The sequence below is a fragment of the Balaenoptera borealis genome (genome assembly GCF_965194805.1).
Source record: "Balaenoptera borealis genome assembly, chromosome: 5".
Classification (NCBI taxonomy): Eukaryota; Metazoa; Chordata; class Mammalia; order Artiodactyla; family Balaenopteridae; genus Balaenoptera; species Balaenoptera borealis.
In genome coordinates this window covers 94,995,346-95,014,122 of record NC_138862.1, presented here as the reverse complement: position 1 = coordinate 95,014,122, position 18,777 = coordinate 94,995,346, and the positions used below count along the sequence as shown (strand labels likewise).

General features: G+C 40.8%; 1 protein-coding gene across 6 annotated transcripts in view; it reads right to left on the bottom strand.

The window, feature by feature from the left end:
• The window catches only part of PLD1 (phospholipase D1), a 225,372-nt gene that overhangs the window by 139,128 nt on the left and 67,467 nt on the right, over positions 1-18,777 (bottom strand). The window contains exon 2 of one of the 6 annotated variants that reach the window (XM_082393918.1): positions 17,482-18,714. The exons of 4 other annotated variants lie outside the window; for them this stretch is intronic. The gene's annotated coding sequence lies outside the window, so the exon portion shown is untranslated. Of the gene's footprint in view, positions 1-17,481; positions 18,772-18,777 lie in introns of those variants that run through there. One more of the 6 variants, XM_082393919.1, reaches the window with a different exon arrangement.

The following is an 18,777-nucleotide window of genomic DNA, read 5'->3' as shown; positions in this document are numbered from 1 at the left end:
TAAGGAGTACGACCTGACAGGCAGGATAAACCACTATCGTCTCAGCTGCAGGCAGACTCCGCTCAGTAGGTGTGGACCAGCTGCCAGCCTCACAGGGAATGAACTAGTTTGGTCCTCACTCAAGAAACTGCCACTCCCATGAATGTCACTAAGGGACAGAGCTATTCTACTGACATCTGACTCTGTGACACCCCTGATGGTCAGAAGCACATGGATTGCATCAATGCTAACCAGAAATGGCAGAGTGAAAGACAGGCTGCCAAATTTCGGTGAACTGGAGAGAGGCAGCGTGTGCCAGCCAGACTGGCAAGCCACCCTGCTTTCCAGGCGTGCTGCTTTGTGGGTTTCTCAAGTGGCTCGGGATGATGTAATTCACTCAATGGGTATTTATGGAGCAACTGCAATGTGCTGAGCACCATAATAGGTGCTGGGGAAACAAAATGACCTCACGTATTTTACTTCACCGTGAAAAGAACACTCTCATTACGCCCCACCTCACCCTGTGTGTTTACCTCCTTCCCCACCAAAACCCCAGAAGAGTGCCCCTCCTCCCACCTCTCCTGTCTCCCACCTGGGCTTCTTTCCAACCCTCCTCTCATCCCTCCATTAATCAACTCCCTTATCAACCTCTTCTGCTTCCGTGGTTTTTTCCTATTGCCACTTAAAATATTCTCAAGCATCTCAGTTACATGTATATTCCACTCAACTTCTCACTTCTCTCTCGCTGTGACTTGAGTCAAGCTTTTGAAGGATTTATATTTCCCTGCTCAGCTAGACTGAACCAAACATGCTCCATGCTCTCCGACCTCTCAGCCTTCCAACAGGCTGCTCCCTCTGGAGTTTGCCTTCCTCCAATTTCCTTCTTTGCCTGATTAACTCTTGTCATTCATTCTTTGTCCCAGGTGCCACCTCCTCCAGGAAGCCTCCTTGACCTTGCCGTCTGGTTCAGATGCCTCTCCTGAGTGCTTCTACAGCATCTGGGTGAGTCCGTTGAGACATTCTTTTCCACTTGGCCTCTGTCTCCTCTAGAAGACTCTCAATTCCCTGAAGGGAGAGGCCATCTCAAGATCCACAGTTCCTAGTGTCTACTGGGCTCTCAGTAACTGTCTGTGGACCAAATGAGCAATGAATGAATATAAGACTTGGAATAGCTCACGGTATGGGCAAAACAGAAAATAACATGTGCATAAAGCTTTCCAGATTACAAAGTATTTTCCACATATATATCTTATTTGATCTTCCTAATCTTGCAGGGCAAATGGTATTATTTTTAACCCTCTTTTCAGCTGAAGAAGCAATGATCCAAAATGAGTAAGAGGTCTGATGAGGGTCATACTGTGTAAGTGGTAGATCTGAGATTCAAATTATGACCCTTGAACTTCACATTCCCTGCTTTCTCCATTCCCTATGAGCTACCGTCTTCATATTCAGATGTATACAAGACTACATAAACGTTCCTCATTGAAACTTGATATCTGGAAACTAGTCTGCTTGCCTTGTGCTTAACCAAACTACTGACTAGAAGGAACAGAAATGAATTCTGACCAATTTTAACAAAAGAAGTAAATCTAGAAAAGGAAGTAATATAGACAGAACAACACAGACACCACTTTTATCTTCCTTTGGTGGAATGAATCAACATAAATGATTTAGGCATCATATCCTCCTGCCAAACCAGCAGAACATCTCAGATTTAGGGTTCCTGCTGAAATGGCTACAGACCTGTCCTGTGATTCACTCATTATTAAAGCCAGGAAATCACCATCCTATCTGGTGGGACAGCAGTGAAGGCAATTTTTATCCAAGAACACCTTTGATACCCAGCAACTACTGCATCTCCCACAGGCTGTTAGCACCCCCTCAGCCCCTCCCAGGCCTCACACCCATTCATCCAGCTGAGGGCACATGATCCATCACCCTAACTCCTCTCTCACTGAAAACCTCTACTCACTTACCCCATTGTCCTCTTGTAGTCACCTGGCAAGGCCCAGTCCAGGTCAATCCATCTATCTGCCTTCTTGGCCCCTACCCCAAGTTTTCTAAACATGGGTACGGAAAAAGCATCCAAATGCATGGACTAGTGTTTATGGACCCCAACCTCAGCTGGGCTACCCTGCTATCTCTCACTCCCTTTTCAAGGCCAACTTCTTAAGAAAGTTATCTACTTGCTTCTTATATTTCTTCACTCTTCCCTCATTCTTCAGCCCACCACAACTGGCTTCCACCGCTACATTCTACTAGCCTTCACCAAAGTTCTTAACCGCCTGCATTTTGTGCAACCCAAAGGGCCCCTCCTCATTCTTATGTCACTTAACCTTTCATTGCTTGACTTCCTTCTTCTTAAGAGTCTCTTCTCTTGGCTTTCATGTTCCCACACTCTTCTAGATTTCCTCCTCTCTCTCTCACCACTGAGATGGAATCTTCTTTCAGGCTGTTCTTCTTCTGCTCAGCATTTACATGCTAGTATTTTTCAGGATCCTAGGATCTTCCTTTCTGACTCTACTCACCTCTCAGGGTAATCTCATTCATTCTAATGGTTATAATACATGCTGCTGTTTCCTTTCCTTGGTGTTTCTATGGCTCCCAGCTGATACCGCCATTGAGTACATTCCTTTCCACTTGCCCTCTGTCTCCCCTGGAAGACTGGGAGCTCCCTGAAGGCAGAGGCCATCTCTGGATTCCCAGTCACTAGTATCTACTGGGCTCTCAGTAACTCTTTCCAGCCTTATTCTTTTTACTAAGCTTCAGATCTATATGCCCAGCTACCTATGAACTTCCCTTTTGGGTGAACTTAATATTCTCAAAATAGAATTCATCATCTTCCAAATCCCAAGACATCTCCTTGTCCTGTGTTTCCTTCCTGCATGAATTGGGAACATCATCTACCCAGCTGCATAAACTGAATCCTGGAACTCATCCTCAGCAATTCTCTTTCCCTAACTCTCTATATCCAACCAATTAATAAGTCCTGTCAAATTCTAAATATCTCTTCAGCCTAGCCACTATATTTTATCTCCATAACCATGGCAGGTTTGAGGAAATGAAAAAAGGTGCAGTGTAGCTGGGCATAGGGTTAAGGGCAGGTGATGTTAAGGCATTTAGACTTTATCTCAAAGTCCCCATCCACCACCTCTCACTCCCCACTCTCGATGCTGGAGGCCTGCAGCTAAAAAGTATTCAATGACAATAATTTGGGGCTGCCCAAAATGGGATTTTGTAGGATAAGTGACATCACTTTCGATGCTTATTTTTTTTATTACCCAGATAACCAATGGTGGTTTCCCAAATAAAAAAGATACTGGGCTAAATGGAATACTGGCTCTGCTCTCTTTATAAAGTTACTGCAGACAACAATGATTTCCAGATGAGTCTCAGGTACATAAAGTAATGCCTTCGTGGAACCATCAGAGTTCAGTTCTGCCACATTTGAGAAACAACGTAATATTTAAGGTAAACAAGCTAAACTGGACGTGCGTGGAGGGTGAGGGTCAGGGGAAGGAAGGATAGGAGGGATGAGAAACAGGCCATGCCTAATGACGCATGGGCATAGTTGACAGATGATCAATTCATCATTAAAACAGCACTAAGATAAAGTTAATAAAAAGCCACAAAATAATCAGGAAGCACCTTAAGTTAGTAGTTTCTAAAAGTTCCTTGTTACTATACATATATATCTGCCCCAAACTGTCAGTACTAACCAAATTCATTAAAAGTATGGTAATATGGAGGGGGGTTGACACACACAGTAGAAAGAGAAAAGAAAAATATACTGGTAAGAATCTACAAAAACAACTCTGTGAATATTAAAAACTTTTAAAATGTACACTTTAAATGGGTGAAAATTATGGTTTGTAAATTTTATCCCAATGAAGCTACTTTTTAAAAAATCTGCCAAGACATAGGAATAGTAAGCAGAGTTGTAACAAATCAATCAACATATATCAATACTCAAAAAAATATATCAATACTCAAAGGAAGAGCAGGTAGTTTTTCTTGATCCTATAGAGGAATAACAAGCAGCAAAAGTCATTGTTACATTTATTTTTGTTACATATAACAAAAATAGACAAACTACTACTTACAACCAAAAAGACCAGGGGAAGAAAAGACATTGTCAAAACACTTAGAGAAAGCAATCTGTCAATTCCCACCTTGAATATTGCTTTAATTCCACTGCTTTCACTACCAGAAGACTCTGCTCAGTGAGATTATTATGTTTTCACAAACACAACAGTCTCATTGGGAAGTTTCTGCCAAACTAGTATCTTTCTAAGAAATTACAAAAGTATGTATCACAAAGAGAACTATTATAAGCTCAGAAAAAGCATGCAAGTCTCAACAACTAGAGAAACAATTAGATAAAGAAAAGACAAATTCTGGATCAGTGATGATTTCCTTTTCAAGACAGGGTTCGAAAGAAAGGTACAAAAGATAGATGAAAAGTGGCAATACTCAGCACCTCATAAGCACACATGCGTTTGTGCTGGGTGCTTGTTGGGAAAGAAGCAGAGTGTAATTTTTTTAGTCTCTTAGAAAAACAAGCTAGTTCGTGCAAAGACAGAATCCTTTTGAAATCACTTCAAAAGGTAGATACCAAAGTGGAAGGCAGGTGTATGCTCAGAATATGATCCACCAGAATAGAAATTAACTATGCCCAGTCTCTGATCTCCGTTTCACCTAACCAAGCAAAACAATCCGGCTGATACAAAACGAAACAAAAACCTATCCTTCAGTTTTTGTCCTCAGAGATAACTCGCTCAAACCCAAGGAACCAAACATAACTCACTTCTGGTTTTAAGTTATAACATGTTGAATCCATGGTGACTCAGCACATTCAGGGTTTCACTTACTTAAAGTTGTCTGAAACCAGGTTAGCTTTAATATGGTTAGCCAACATAAGAAACAGCCAATGAATTAGGCACAGAATTAGGCAGGAAGAGTACTGGCCTCAGAGCCAGTTTTAGATCTAATCTCAACTTCGGGGACTTCCAAAAAACCCAATTCAATCTCTGTTGAAATTAAAGAATTGTCTTTGAATTTTTACACACCCACATGCCAGGCATATAGAAGATGTTCAAGAAATGCTTTCTGAATTATCACTATGAATAGCTAACATTTAGCAAGCACTTATTAAGTAAGTACTTCATATGCATTATATCATTTAATCATCACAATAACCCTATGAAGTAGATTTTCATATTATCTGCATGTCACAAATTCAGAAACTGCAGTTTAGAGAGGTTAGTAATGTGCCCATGTGACTCAACTGCTGAGTGGCAGAGAGAGGACTGCAGGGCCCAGGGTTCTTAATCAATGTGCACTTACGCACTACTGCCCCTCTGAACTCAACGCGGCACCGGCCAAAGTAATCGTAGTCATCAATGAACATATGAGGCTCCTCCAATTTAATGTTTGTTTTATTGCTTGCTTTTCCCCACCACCTGTCTTCCTGGGAGTATTGACTGTAAAAACCTTGGGATCCTTGTTATTCAAAACGTGGTCCATTGAGCATAGACATCACCCTGAAACTTGCTGGGAATACAGAATCTTAGCCGTATCGCAGAAACAGAATCTGTGTTTTAACAAGATACCTGGGTGATTCAGAGACATCTCAGTTTGAAAGGCACTGGTTTAGACTAGCTCCAACATGACACACGTTATGACAGGAGGAAAGAAGCTCTGAGAAGGAAAATACAACAGAAATGTTATAGTCAGAACAAAACCAGCTTGCTATGGCTGTGTCAGGACCTTAATTCACCTAGATAATGGCACACAGATATTTATAAAGGACCTATAAAGATGCCTAGGGAGTTGATGATAGAGACAATGGCTGAATCTATAGGGAGTATAACTATAGTTCCATGCCTTCTAAAATCTCCAAACCTGTGTCTTTAGAAGCACGTATCACGTAGCAAATAAAAATACATTAAGTCTTCGGCAAATACGGAATCTCTCATGAGGTGAAGGGTAGAGCTGTGCTATGGACTGATAAGCTCAAGACTTGTATGATATCACCACCTTCGTTCACAATCCAGGAGTCACTTCTTAACAAGGCAACTTTATCCTTTTGAATGTTAACACATTTTTTGAGCCCAACACCAAAGTCAACTTAAATTTGAGTTTAAACTTGATTTAACTTTGAGCTATTTCAATATGGTTTATGGTTTTCTTTTTAAGTCACATACCTACCTACATTTCTAGTCAGAAAGTGGCCTATATTTTTAGCCAAGAAGTGCAGGACAGCAACTGTCCTCTCACAAGAGGTATGAGTTATGTTGTGCTATGAATCAGAATCTAAAGAAGCATCTGAAGGACTTAATTTTTGCTCACTATTTCTTACCCATTTAAACAGAGTTATAAAACCCCAATAACTCCACATATAAAAGCCATGCATATAAGTAAAAGTTATCTTAGTGGGAAGTGAGATGTACAGTTGACCTTTTTCTTTATTCTCACTTTTAAAGTAAAAAATAAATTACATTCTTTTCCAGTCGCAATTCTGTGCTTCCCAGAGCTAAGAGGCTGCACTGCACACAGGTGGAAATCCGTTCTCTTCTTCATTTCTATGCTTTTAGTCATTTGAAATCTACTAGGCAGGTTCTTCTCCTTAAAGCCTTCAACTATATATTCTTGACACTTTCTACGTCCTCCCTGTCTTCATCTAGGGGGAATCAGAACAATTAGAATGGATTTCTTGCTAATTAATCATCCAGATATCTCCTAGAAGGCTTGCTTTCACCCCAATGCATCTGAAACAAGAACTGCTTTTAATTCTCAACCCATTAATTCTGTTACCATCATAAATTGTCCTTGGGATTCAGAGATTTTCTACAGGCTGCATCAAATAACCCAGGGTATTACAATGAAGGCAAGGGGAGGACTTGGGTATGCTCAGAGCCAGAGGGCAAGCGGGAAGACGAGCAAAGTTTAGGGCTGTGCGGCCCCCAAGGATTCTGACTCAGAGTTGAGTCCAGAGGCCACGGAAACAGGAAGGCACATATTAACTACAAAGAAGCACTGAAGGGGCCTGAGTCAGCCTATGATGGGGGCTCAGGGGCCTGAGGAGTCCCACGAGAGAATCAAATATACATAAGTTTCCCACAACAGACCCAAATTCCCATTCTCAATGAGGCCAGTGATGGACTATATTGAAAACCAGCTACAACTGTGCTAAACCAACCTCATAGCTGGTGGCATTGTTAATGAATACACCACTTTTGGGAATAATTTAGTAATATGTTTGTAGAGTCACAAAATACTTATAGTCTTTGATCTGGTAACCACACTCTAAAAATACGGACGTATGGAAAGCAGTTCACTGCCAAGGACAAATGCAGACATCTGCATTTAGGTTTAAACACTCACAAGTACAGGCTGGGATTGCCTGGATTGGCAGCTGTTTTGTGAAAAAGCCCCAGGGATTTGGGATGAACCAACTTCACTTTAGGGCTCCTTAGGAGGGAGTAGCAAGAATGGTGGGAGCATACACCGAAGTCAGCAGAGCTGGGTCTGAATCGGTTCTCCCTTCTACAGACTGTAGCAAGTCACTCAAATCCTTAAGCTTGGGCTCCTCATCTGCAGAATGAAGATATATTTCCTTGATTCTAAGATGTGCTTTCTGTCCCCCTTCCCCCAACACGCATTTTAACTTTTCTGAAACGGGCAGGACTATTGCATTTTATGTCTCCGTTTAATGTGATGGCATTTTCCTTCCTCTACTTCTCCCTGAAAAGCTGAAATTTAATTGATGGTGTATCTTGCCATTAACAGTGTCTTAGAATCAAGGAAATACAGTAGTAATACTGACCTCAGTACTGCTGTGAAGATTAAATAACATCACATATATAAGGCACTTTGGCACATTGTCTTGAAAATAGTGACTGTCCCCCCAAAATGGCACATGTTAACATTATTTTTTAAGAACTGATGCACTCTTAGGATACATTATCAGAAGAGCAGTACCCAGGAAAGCAGCCAATAATCCCAGCTGCTGGTCAGACTACACTTGAAGAACTGTATTCAGTCTGAGGGGCACAGAAAAACAAAGGCAAATCATGGATACTCAGAGAATAGGGACCAGGCTGGAGAAGTCTGAAAAACATGATATTACGAGGAATGGTTGAAATAAGCTGGAATTTTTAGGCTGCACAAAAATGAGAAGCCTTTTGAACATATCAAGACCTGTGGGTGCAAGTAGATGTTTCCTCTGTGGTTCCAGCGGACAGAGCTGGAACACAGGGATGGATATTCTAGATAGGCCACGTCACATCAGCATAAAGGAGAACTTTCTAACACTTCGAGCCCTCTAGGAGTGAAAGAGCCTTGGTGAATGGAGGGCTTCCTAAAACAGGAAGTGCTCCGTCAGCGCCTGGATGGCGCCGCGTCAGCACTTGCCAGAAGAGCCTCCTTCTTGGTCTCAGAGGCTGCACCCTGTGTCCACTTCAGCTTTAGAATACCATGCCTGCGTCTTCCTCCTCCAAACCCAGGCCAGACCTCAGGGGACCACTCTGAGCAGAGGTGGCCCCCTTGGCCTCCATGAGCTAGGGCTCCACCGTCTAGGGAAAAGCTAGCACAAAACCATGACACTGGCAGAAAGTGAAGGGAGGAGAGGACGGATTCACTGGGGTGTCTAGTATTGTAGCAATTCACATGGGAGGTAAAGATGCAGTTTGGATGAAGACTGACAGATTCAAACTCAGGCGGCAAGAGGCAGTACCAGCGCCTGACCTACTCCATGTAGAATGTTCTTGTTTGGCCCTAAATGAATCCATTTAAGGGGCAGACCAGTTTTACAAATGACAGCAAAGCCTTGGTGAGATCCACATTTTTTCCTTCAGATGTAGGCCAGCTCCCTTCTTGCCCCAGTTACATACTTCTTCTTAAATTAACCCTCTATCCATGCTTTAGGGAATAACATTTATCCATACTCTATGAAAAACTGATAAGATGCCAGATTAAAACAGAAGCATAACTTTGGACTGTGTCTTCTTATCAACATTTATGAACACTGGTATTACGTTTACTATGAACTTTGTGATTCAACTACACTGTCGATGCTGCAAATGTTGTTATCTAAATCTCTCTGAGCAAAGGTGGTGGGTATCAACCTTTCCCAACGAACAAGTACCTTGTTTACATCAGGCTATTAGTGGATCCTTTTACCAGGTAAAAGTGAATGGCTCAGTAACTAACTGAAGGACCTTGTCTTATTCCCCAGATGATGCTACTTTTGGTCCAAGAGAAACCATAGGCTATGGCTCAGCCCTTGGATAGTCAAGGTTTACCTACACATCTTTTGGCAAAGACGTTTCTTATGACTGATACCTCTGTAAAACCAGATATAGTTAGGAATCCATATGACATAAGATCAAAATTCTCTCTTCCACAATTACCACATGCCAGGTGCTAGAATGGAGTTTAGGAGCACAAAGGTCAACAGCTCTCACAGCCCAGGGAAGGAGACAGGCTTTTAATAGCTAATTGCCACAGCGTGTCCAGAACTGCAGTAGGAGCCTGGAGGAGGAAGTGCTCAACCTGGGGTTTGGGGAAGGTTGCTGCTGGAAAGGCATACTGGAAACGAGTCTTGAAGACTGGGTAGGAGTTCACTGAGCATACTTGAAGGGAAAGCACATACCAAGAAAAAGAAACTGTTACAGTGTGTTGGAGCACCTAACCTAAAGTCCAATAAAATTATCCTCGCATGTTTGAGCAAGAGAGTGAGGCAGGGTGAGGGCCATGATAATTGTTTTCAGATATCTGGGGGACTATCTGATTAGGTGTTTGCTTCTCTATGTAGAAGGTACTACTATGTGAATGGGAAAGGGGGGTGCCTACGAGAGTGTACACTTCAGTTTAATGTATATAAGGCCATTCTTTAAAAAAGAACTATTTATAAAGAAACTGGTTGCCTGGAGTAGACAAGTTTACTTCATAATTATATAGTTTTGGAGTCACTTTGGGTTCTAATTCTAGCTTAGCTCATGGTAAGTGCTTAATAAATAGTGACTATCCACATTGTGAGGTGGTGAACTCACCTTCACACTGTGAGTTCCAACACCAAGCTGTCATCTCTGGCTCTGTCTCATGCACGGGGTATGAAGGTGGACCAGAGACCATCAAGGTCCCTCCCAGGTCCCAGCCTGGGGTTTCATTTCAGTGTCTCTGCCCATTTCTGATCTGGCAATATTCCCTCAGCTCACTAGGAAGGACACTGAAGAAATGTCCATTCATAACCCGCTATATAAATGTTAGCTCTCATTACTACTGTTATTATTATTTCCTCTGATACTGTCCTTCTACTAACTTTATCATCCCTGCTTTTGTTTTATTCCTGTGTGTGTGTGTGTGTGTGTGTGTGTTTAATGGTATGTAAATATTCTTGCAAGCCAACTCAAATCCTCAGTAGTACATAGATGAAGTCAGAAAGAATGAAATAAAATAACTCCTACAGTTTATTATAAATGACACTAATAACAATAGGTAACATTCACTTAACACTCATGCATCAGGCACTGTGGGAGGCGTTATATATACATTATTTCATTTAATACTCATTAGAACCCTAAAAGGTAAGTACTAGTATTATGATCCTCATTCTACAGATAAGGAAATTGAGTCTTAGAGAAGTCAAGTAAGTCACTCAAGGTCCCATCTAATAAGCTGTGGTCTAACCTAACAATTTTGCAGCACAGCCTACAACAATCTCATATTAATGGATATGTACTCCCATATATTTTTAAAATTTGAATATTGAATATTTTTTATTTGAATCTTGAATACAGGGACTCCAGAAAACAAAAATAAGCCACTTAATCTAGTAAATAGGTGACAACACTGAGTTCATCTGGTCTCAATCTCACAGTTCAAGACACTGTTGAGAAGAAAGGGCCCACAGAGTAACCAGGTCATGTTCACCTAAGCGGTCTTTGAGCATCAAATTAAAATTTCTAGCTTTCTCATCCAGTGTATGATTTCATTCAATGTTCAGAATGGGCAAATCTAGAGGCAGGAAGTTAGAACAGTGGTTGCCTAGGGCTGGGTAAGGAAGAGAGGGGAGTAGGCAGAGTGGGTACAAGGTTTCCTTTAGGGGGTGCCAAAAATGTTCTAAAATTAGATTATGGTGATGGTTACACAACTCTGTAAATATGCTAAAGAATACAGAATTGTACGCTTTGAAGGGGTTAACTTTGTGATGTGCAAATTATACAATAACAATAAAGTTGTTAAAAAATAATTCCCAGGGTTCAGTATCCAGTGATCTCTAGTCACTCCTTGTGGCTGCTGTCTTCCAGAACAAACATGGAAACCAGATGTGCGTTAAGTAAGCCTTTACCCGAGAACAAAATGTTCGAACAACAATGATGAGAATAAAGACCACGCCTGTGAAGCTGGTGAGTTTTCCTTGGAAGCCATAATGAGCCTTCAGCTTCTTTCTCCAATGTCATCAGGTAAGTGCCGAATGGTATTAGCTTCTGATTTTTACCAACCCAGGAAAAATGGAAATATAATTTCATTCCTCATTACTAAAGTGTTTGTAAGTGGACAGAATGAAATATTAAAAACAGCAGCAATAGGGGAATCAAAAGACCTCAAAAGGCCCCAAAAGACTCCAGTCAAGTCGACTAGAACCTTGTGACCTTGGGGACTCAATCATTCTGGGCTTTGGGGACCTCATCTGTAAAAGAAGGAGGAGGAAGAATGAAGTCAACTACTCCAAGGTTCTCTTCCACCTTCATTATTCCAGTCAAATCATATCTTCTAAGGACTGTCTCAGTATGTTGACTTGTCCCATTCTGAACATCAGCAACTGCCCTTGGACCAATGAAGAGTTATCAAAACGTCTGGACACACTGGAAATCCATGAAAGTGTCTTTCCTGGACTGTTGTTTCAAGTATTTAAGTGAGCATCTTCCCACATCCCTTATTAAATAAACTATATATCTTATAATTTAATCAGCTATAATGTCTGATTAAGATTTTAAACCTGGTGCCTAAAAATCACAAGGCACTTTCCTAAAATAATGCATAAATGCAGCAAAATAATTGCTCTCCAAAGTAAAAATATCCTCTCCTTTATAAAGACTGATCTGCCTCAACTCTAACCTGTCACTCTGAATCTATTTTAATTTTTATTATAAAAATAATAAATTCTTCTTAAAGGAAACCTTAAATTTACAAACTATCTGAGGAAATTAAAAGCATTCGTAGAGTTACCACCTTAAATAGATTATGGGTGATGTTAACTTACTATTAAATTTTTGTATATCTTGTTTTCATTTTTCTCTCTCCATGAATAGTTTTTATGTTTTCAAATATAAGGGAATCATATTTTTAAATATTAATATGCAGAAAAGGAGAAAATTAAAACTGCCAGAAATTCCCACCTTTAAAATAATCCCTAAACCCCAATTAACTTAAGGTGATCATCCATTCTGTTCTCTCCCTAAGCATAACACATACAGAGACAGGTATATTTTATTTTATTTTGATTTATTTATTTTTTTGATTTATTTATTTATTTTTGGCTGCGTTAGGTCTTCGTTGCTGTGCACGGGCTTTCTCTAGTTGCGGCGAGCGGGGGCTACTCTTCTTCGCGGTGCGCGGGCTTCTCATTGCGGTGGCTTCTCTTCTTGCAGAGCACGGGCTCTAGGCACACGGGCTTGGGTAGTTGTGGCACATGGGCTCAGTAGTTGTGGCTCTCAGGCTCAGTAGTTGTGGCACACGGGCTTTGCTGCTCCGCGGCATGCGGGATCTTCCCAGACCAAGGTTTGAACCCGTGTCCCCTGCATTGGCAGGCAGATTTTTAACCACTGCACCACCAGGGAAGCCCCAGGACAGGTATATTTTAAACATAACCAAGTACGTGATGCACAAATAGTTTAATATCCAGTGTTTTATCTTAAATATCTATCATCACCATTTCCTCCGATTATAGTTTTTAAGTAAAATTGTAGTAGTTGCATAATGATCCATTATGCAGTTTTCTTCTAGTGTATATTTTGATTATTTCCAACTTTTCATGACAATAAATAACACTTCAATGAGTATTTCTGTAGTTAAAGCTTTTGCACTCCTACCTGGAAAATTCCAATCTATTGCCCTATTCCTTTTGTGATTTCCTCTATTGGTTTTAGGAAGAGAAAGTGCTTCCCCATCCAAATAATAAAATAGTTTGATTTCTTTTCTTCTTTCTTTTTTTAAAATATAACTCCTTAACCTATGGACTGTATTTTTACATATTTTTAAAGATTCCAACCTTATTTGTCACATGTTTAAGTTTTGGCCAAATCTAGAGTAAGTTATTTGCCCCACATTTTCAAATGCACATTTATGTTTTTAAAGGAAATACATGTCTCATATTCCTGGCTCTCCACTAAGCCTCAGAAAGCCTTCAGGATTGACAAAATAACCAGAGCTTTGATTATCAGCAGGAAATCATACTGGGCAGGAATGAAGAGGACACTCATACAGGCCAAATTAAAGCTAAACAATCAAAAGGTCCAAGTTCGAGCCTTAGTGGTTTTATCATTTTAGCCTTAAAAAGTCTCAAAAGTTCCAAGATTAGCTTGTGTAGTTAAAAGACAGTTTTCAACTGTGGGGCTTATTCGCCACGTGGACTGGTCACCACTGATCTCATTTACTGACCACGAGTAAGCTCTACATCCTGCCACTGGTCACTGGGTCTTGCCACTGGTCCCCAGCAGAACACGTGAGAAAGCAGAGTACAAGCTCACCCGCACAAACACCCAGTAGGAAAAGGACACAAAGGACATGCCTTACTGGTTGACAGTGGGTCAACAGAAGCATCTTTGAGTAGGCAGAGCAGCACAGATATCAGTGTTTACATGGTTGCTTCTCATTAATAATAAAGACTGGATTGTATTTCCCAAAGACATCAACCCCTCATACCATTTTTTCCCCACCACAGCACCCCTCTGAGGCACAATACTATTACTGCTGACCAGCTGCTATGACTTGGGACAAATTATGTAACTTCCCTGGGACAGTTTCATCAACTGTAAAATGGGGGTAATAAAGACAATTGACCCCTTAGGGTTGTTGTGAGGATTAAATGAGAGGGTTAGAACAGGGACTGCCTTTAGGAAATGCTTTTTGAGTGTTAGTTGTTATTATTACTATTACCACTCCCTCTACTACTCCTGCCACAGGTACTAATATCTTCAACCCCAGAAATGCCAGAAAGTCAAACTTCAATTGGCTTCTTCAGAAGGAACCAAGGAACTGGTGAAGTCTACGGTCAGATCAGCCCTGGGAGTAGAGTCTGTCCTCAGCCTTTGCAATCCCTCTGGGAAGTTAGTACGCACTGTCATTATTAAAATAGTTCACTTCTGCGGTGGACGGCATCACAGTCTCCCTGGCTTTCTGCCCCACTTTCTGATATGTAAGCACAAGACCCTTGCACATCGGCACCTTCAGTGAGCAGGGTCATGAGCAAGAACTCAGCGGGTTAGGCATGAAAAAGGCAGGGGTGGCTGTACATGATGAATCTGACAAGGCCAGAAACTGCAAATCAAGAACCGACAGCTCCCCAAACGGGCACCTCGAAGATGAAGACTGTGGGCAGGAAATGAGAGTGATCTGGGGTGTGAATGGAACCAGACAATAGGTGAACATTTATCATAAAGGTTCAGCAGTCAGAAAACCCACTCCTGACATCATGATTCCTCCTGGTTATTCATTTCTTTCCTCTAAGTCCTTACGTTCTACTGACATTTAACCTTCCTGATGTTTCGAGGGTGGGCCAATTCATGTTGAAATAACGGATCATCAACTATGTTCATAACCATCTGAGATTTATGAGGCATCAAGGGTACTTTTGACTGTTAACAAGAAAGCATGTTGGATAAAAATTAATCGGCTCAAAGCTTAACCTGACATGGAATGGGAGAAATGTCCATCTCTACTTGATTTTAGCCAAAAAGCAGAGATGTCACAAAACTAAACCAGTCTGGTAAGATGAGAACAAAACTGCAATGTGTGTGCCAAGCCTGGAATCAGGAATAAGATTTGCTTCCATCCCAAATTACAGATTTTGAGCACTTTATTGTACAGTCTTTTTTTTCCCCCTCATGTTTGGAGGAAGCTTATTGTAATGAATATCCTTTGGGAAAACCCTAAAATCTGGTTTTTAAGGAGTTTCCCCTCTTAGTCTATCCTTTGCCACACTGTTTATTTCTGTTTCTAATCAGTACTGTTCTGTTATCATCTGTAGAAGAAAAGGCTGCAAAGCACTTGGGAACACAGAAACTGAGACCTACCAGACCTAAATGAGCTTTAGGTGAGCTTTTTAAGACTTTTATCCATGCCAGCTAAGCGCAAACAAGTAATCAACAAGTAAAATGTCTTAACATAGTCCTTTAAATCATTGAGGAGCTACAATCAGATTGACAGAAGTCTTCTTTAAAATTTTAAGTTAATAGCATTTAATAATTAATAATAGCACATATGCAGTACTAGCATATATTAAGCAAGTCACAGCAATCTCTGCTCTTTTTTTTTTTTGGATTTACTATTGAAGAAAATATCTGCGGAGGCAGGGGTAATAATACAGCTGTACAATTGTGTCTTGAGGGGCATAAAGTACAGTTAATTTTGCAATCCTGAGATAGCATGCAGCCATAACTTTGCAACTTCAGCCTCAGCAGAGATAGGACTGGGATCTTTAAACTTTAGCAAATCACCTCAAAGATTTCTTTAAGTACCTATTTCTGTCTCCCTTCTCCCTCAATTTGATATTTTTAAACACAGGAGAACCTGAGAGAACAGACCCTTTCTGAAACACTGTATTTCCCAGCGGGGGAAAAAAGAGGAGACTCAAATGGCAGTAACAGAAGCATATTAGCATATTTTAAAACACCCATACTGGGACTTCCCTGGTGGCACAGTGGTTAAGAATCCACCTGGCAGTGCAGGGGACACAGGTTAGAGCCCTGGTCTGGGAAGATCCCACATGCCGTGGAGCAACTAAGCCCATGTGCCACAACTACTGAGCCTACACTCTAGAGCCCATGAACCACAACTACTGAGCCCACAAGCCACAACTACTGAAGCCCACACGCCTAGAGCCCGTGATCCACAACAAGAGAAGCCACCGCAATGAGAAGCCCACCCATCACAACTAGAGAAGGCCCACGCACAGCAAAAAAGACCCAATGCAGCCAAAAACAAATAAATAAATAAATACATTTATAAAAAAAAACCACCAGCGCTTACCTTGAACGAAAGCATACATAAAGTAACATAAAAGCCAATATATTTCATAAAGTGTTGCAAACTTGAAAACATCATCAAATCGAACTACGTACTCTTGTGAAACAATTTCATGCTGGATTGCTTTGGTGACAAGTAAACAAAGGTAAAATCGCTCTCTAGATGTCGAAGTTAAGGAAGATATTCTCTTGATACTTCGCTCTATTGACTTAATTTCATTTCAATACTGTTAGTGATCCTTTCATTGTCTTACAAGGCACACTCTGTTTCGACAGTCATATTTACTCCTAGAGGAATCACTTAAGAATAAAAACAGGGGCTTCCCTGGTGGCGCAGTGGTTGAGAATCTGCCTGCTAATGCAGGGCACACGGGTTCAAGCCCTGGTCTGGGAAGATCCCACATGCCACTGAGCGGCTGGGCCCGTGAGCCACAACTACTGAGCCTGCGCGTCTGGAGCCTGTGCTCTGCAACAAGAGAGGCCGCAATAGTGAGAGGCCCATGCACCGCGATGAAGAGTGGCCCCCGCTTGCCGAAACTAGAGAAAGCCCTCGCACAGAAATGAAGACCCAACACAGCCATAAAATAAATAAATAAAATTTTAAAAAAACAAAAACAAAAAAAAAACAGTGATGACTAAGGAAGGGATTCAGTCCAGCTTGATCCACCTGTACACTCTGCCCACGTCAACTGTTATGCAGGTATTTTCTGAGGCATTCTAGAAAAATGTCAGACTTTTCAAAAAGAAAATTAAAATCATATTCTGGTTCCTTGTAACTATAAGCAGTAGGCCCCAGAGAAAACCATGCATCAGGCAAGCACGCACAGGGTGGGAAGGACGACACCACTGGCTGGGGCACTACACACTGCTGTCTTGTGCTCCATAAAGTAAAATCAACCATGTATAAAATCACAGTTATTCCTAGAAGATATAATGGGAAGACACAAAGAAAGGAATTCTGAAAAAGGAATTGAAAATGCATATGAACAGGTACAAATTTCTAGACTGCACATCCAACACATAAATGTCATTTCTTCTTGGCTTCCACCTGCATTTAATATTGTCCAGCAATGCATACATTACAAGGAGAACCATAACCCCCAGACCTCCGTAGGATCGACGAACTCACATTATTTTCTAAAAGAACGCAGCAACAGCACAAATGCTATGCTGACTGTCATGTCATCGCCCGGTGAGGACAGAAAGAAAATCTGACACATGCAGCAGAAAGTTCAAAACCTTATTTACTAACCTGGTGCCCCTGTGAAAGTAGTCGCTTCATATTGCTTTAAAGAAAGAATCCTTACTATGAAACTAATCTCCAAAGCAGCTGATAGCCAACAGGGGAAAAAAAAACTGACTACCCCGAGAGAATCCACAGACACGGGGAAAGCAGTCTGTTCCCAAGCCCCGTTTTTGGCCAACTCCCCAAAGGCCACTTAAGTCATAGCCAAGCCCACAAAGCACTTTAGCCTATAAGCTTTAGTAATGAACTTGAAACCACTCCCATATGTTAAATTGACACTGGGCTGCTGTGAGAAATAAAACTCACATACAGAATGAGCTAAGGCTTCAGGCTTCATTTTTGTACTTGCTACCCAAGAAAACTGTAACACACCAGCTGAAACAAAGAGCGCTCTCACTCCCTTCTTGCCCCTCAGATGCTGTATTAAAGTGACGCATTCATTCTAAACAAGAGGAATACAGTCTGCCCTCCACTAGCGCCATGAAATGAGTTTTATATTGTTGTCCAAATTGGTGGTGGTGGTGATGGAACATATAGCACTATAATTTCACGTTGGCTAAGAGGGACCACATGAAATTATTGCTTCTGAGAACCAAAGGCACATACTATCACTATTTCTAGATTTTTAAAATACATTAAATAAGCATAAAACCTCATTAATCACTAAAGTCTAAAAATTAAGTTCAAGAGGAAAACTTATGAAAGAATCTTCTAATTCTGATTCTGACCTAGTGTCTGTAACTGTGAAAATCACTCATAATTCAATTTCACCATCTACAGTTAGGTTATATTATAAAATAAAAAAGTTTTCTGGTGGTTTTGTAGTTTTTTATAGTTTAAACTGGGACTTAATATGACTCACAATGGTTTCAAAGTAAGAAATTTATTTTTCATTCTAGAAAAATGTAATTGATAACTTAAGGCATTTGTATCTTAAAAAAAATAATGTTCCAGTACATCGCTTAAGAATAAAAACCCATGCGCTGCTTTTTAACATGAAGTGTTCACAGTTATACACAATTTTCCCCTAATTTTCAATGCCAAGAGCAGTTTTAATTCTTGTTTCCATGATTTCTATCTTATTTAAATAAGACCTATTTAACATAATGGTCATGGTTACCAAATTTAATGTTTCTTCTGAGCCATAAAGATGGGACCAAATATTCCGAGGAAAACTTGATTCACTTGTTGCCAAGTAGATCTACATGTACTTCCGGTAAAATTCAAGTTACTCAAAACCTATGAAACAGAAGTCATTAGCATATTAGCTCAACAAGATCAGGAATGAAAAGCCCTGAAACT